Source organism: Austrofundulus limnaeus, unplaced genomic scaffold, assembly GCF_001266775.1.
Source record: "Austrofundulus limnaeus strain Quisiro unplaced genomic scaffold, Austrofundulus_limnaeus-1.0 Scaffold414, whole genome shotgun sequence".
In the NCBI taxonomy this organism is placed as follows: domain Eukaryota; kingdom Metazoa; phylum Chordata; class Actinopteri; order Cyprinodontiformes; family Rivulidae; genus Austrofundulus; species Austrofundulus limnaeus.
The window spans coordinates 369977-373571 of record NW_013952816.1 but is presented as its reverse complement, the minus strand read 5'-3'; positions in this window follow the sequence as shown (position 1 = coordinate 373571).

The window sequence follows — 3595 nt, the reverse complement described above, 5'->3', positions numbered from 1 at the left end:
GCTTATATACAGTGTATATTTGATGTGTTTTGCAGTATTTTCTAATAGTGTGCTTGTTTTGTTGACAGATCAGAAAAGAAATAAAATCTTTTTTCAGCCTTGTTATTTGTATCTTATTAAATGTATTTATATTAAAGGGTTTTGTTCTGCTCTATTTAAGGTAAAGTTTGTTTTATCAGTCTTGTCTTGAAATGCTGCAGGAAGTAAAGTTTTTACAGTTGCAGCTTAGACTAGATTTTGGATTATAAAATCATAGTTTTTAAAAGGTTCTGGTTGGGATCCACATGAGGACACAGTGAACCCAGTTTTTGAACACCATTCAGGTTCTTGTAAATTTGTTTTATTTTATTTGATGTTTTTACAAAAAGTGTTCCTGTCTGAACAGAGCACGAGCCGCAGATCTAGTCTCCAGCTTCAGCCCAGGGGGAGCTGCCAAGTCCAGATCTGTAAAAAAGAAAAAGACCACCTTCAGTGTGAAGAGGTGGGCTCCTCTTATATTACTAATGCATATTTAAATGAGTGTTTTACATTTATCTGCATTCATGTATGAAAATAAGTGCAGAATAAAAAGTGACTGGGGAAGGTGTGGATGGAAATGATGAGATGCAAATGTAGGATAAATGACGGCTCCACATTTTTATTCCTAATTCCAGGAGATTGTGACTAATTGGACTTTTGTTGTGCAATTACCCAGAGTTTGTTGAGGGTTTAAACCAGTGTTTGGAGCACTCAGTGCTTTGTTTAATGTCCCTGTTTTATGGCCCTGGGTGTAACTTCTGGACCCCTGAGACCAGATAATCCCCAGACTGAAGCATATTGCCTTTGTCGTTCCCAGTTCAGCGGCCTGCTGTCTGACTGCTGATGAGCAGAAGCAGATATAGACGGAGACAATAATATTCTTGCTGCTCTTAAAGGTGTTCGTTTGCCTGGATCTTAGTTATTATGGCTGATATCTTGCAGGCAGTCCAAATGCTTTGAAGCTGGCTTTGAAGTTATGAGGCAATTGGAGGAAATAAGGAAATGATCAGCAGGGTTTCCTGCAGAGCCTGTTTGTGAAAAGCATGATTGGACACAGCCCCCTGGAGGCAACCCTTTCATCCACAGGCCTTTCCTCCTGCCCAGCCAGTTAAACGTAGACAGTAGGACAAAGACATCACTTYTGGCACTTTGGCATATGGGCAGCAGAGAGCACCCAGCTCTAATGATGGACCCTGCCAGTCCAGGTCAGCAGTACACAAGATTTACTGCCAAAAAAGCAAATAAATAAATAAAAATATGCAATTACTGCCACCTCTTTTCCTGATGTCAGTTGTTAATGGGGGTGCGGAGGGCGTCCTACACCTGCAGTCTGGCTCGGATACTGGATCTGGCCGCCTGCCTACCTTCCATTATCCAGCTGGGCATCAGGGGTAGGAGAGACATSCAGCTGTCTGCCACAGCTCCGAGMTTCCCCAGAGGGCTGAGCTGCAGCAGAAGAACCTAGAAGGGCACCCCACCAGACCCGGGCACAGATGTTCAGACCTGGTATCATGTGGTGAGGTGGCACCATGCTTCCTGTCTSACTGAGGGTGCAGAGAAACAGAACCTCACTGTCAGACTGCTGACAGACAGGCTCCACACAAAACACAACTTTAACACCCATTTTTTTGTTAATGTAACACCAGCCAGTGTTAAATATTCAACAATACTGGGTGTCATTAACATTTCAACAGTGTTAAAATTAACACCAGTGTATTATTATTGTGAACACAGGAAATTGTGGTGTTTGGAAAGTTAACAGACACCACATGGTGTCAATACACCATCAATTTGAGAGTGTAAATTTAACATCACTCAGAGTTAATATCAAACTCTTTGTTGTGTTGCATCAATATTGCTCAATACTTAGTAGAAAAGTATTATGGAGTCACCCTTCATTCACCAAGAAGTACCTCTCACTCATGGTGTCAATTTTTGGCCAAAAACACAAACAAAGTTGAACAACTTGATAAAACTGAAGAAGAAAACAAACCAGAACAACTATTTTTATTCTCATGAACTTCTTTAATGGTCATAAACAGGCAAAAACTTCATTTTGGTAAGATTTCTCAGCAAGGAATGCTGGGTAAATACTCTACTGTCTGACATGAGGTGGAAGAGGGCGGGGCTTTTCAGAAAACTGCCTTCAACACTGCATGGTGTCAAATAACAACACTGTTAAGTGTTATATAAGACTTGACTGTGGGTGGAGCTTATTTAACACTGTCCAGTGTTGAGACAACACTGTTAAGTGTTATATAAAACTTAACTGTGGGCGGAGCTTATTTAACACTGTCCAGTGTTGAGACAACACTGTTAAGTGTTATATAAAACTTAACTGTGGGCGGAGCTTATTTAACACTGTCCAGTGTTGAGACAACACTGTTAAGTGCTAAATAACACTGAGGAAATCAACACTGTGAATTAACACCAACACTGGGTGTGAGTGTACTCAGAAAGTGTTAAAATAACACTAGGGGGTGTTAAATCAACACCCAAAAGTTTAACACTGAAATTTTAACACTCCTGTCTTTGCTGTGAACCGTTCCCTTCAGCATCATATTTAGAGAAAACAGATTGTTAAATGTTGCTGCAGAGAAAACAAACAGCCACAGACTGTCCCCTCTTCAGTGGTCTGTCAGGACCACTCAGAAGASAACGTCGGCTCTGAGGTACAAATCTTCACAGGTTCACAGTTAATTTTCTGCTTTTATAAACACGCTCATAAAGATGATCAAATTTAATCAAGACCAGTTTGTGTGAAAAAGGTTTGCTTCCTGTAAAACAGAAACTCGTGTTTTGGATCTCATCTGGTTAGATTATTAGGAGTTTTAATGAGGTTGTGTTGAAAAGAGCGACAAGATTTCAAACATCTCAGTTACAGCCTAAACTCTTCTACAAAATGAGTTTGGTTCTGTGAGAACAAGCTAAAACAGTTTYGATCAGAATGTTTTTATTTTATTTTTTTTACGGACAGACCTGGTAAACCCAAACGTACAGTGAGGGTGAACTGGGAACGTTTGGCAGAGAGATCCCCCTCTGTGTGATCTTTAACTCCCACCTCTGGGAGAGTTCTTTACACGTCCTGGGGGAGGTCATGGAATCCGAATGGGCCAAGTTTAGTGCTTCCACTGCAGATTTGATGGATATTTTTTATTACAAAATATACTAAAAGCTGTCACGAAGCCAGAACTTTACTGTCATGTTAAGGTTTCAAAGAGAACAAACAATCTGCAGCCATAAGATCAACCACAGCTGCAGAAAAGGTTTTACTTGTGACAGTAAGTGAGACAATCAGTAGATCAATGTCTTTCCTGTTAAGGACATGTTGGTGAGGAGCAATCATTAGACCAATCAGTTTTCTGTCAGCATGCCCAGATAATGACAAACAACTGATTGTTTTAAACACGTTTATCTGAGAGGACTCTTAAACCTGAGAAGCTCCTAAAGAGAAGAGCTGTTCRTCTTTGTCCTGTCAGTGCAGAGGTGAGTTTCTCACTATTTTTACTTCTTKTGAACACTATCCTGATTAAATGAGTCAAACACAGCTTAAACTAGACATGGGTTTTTACGATGT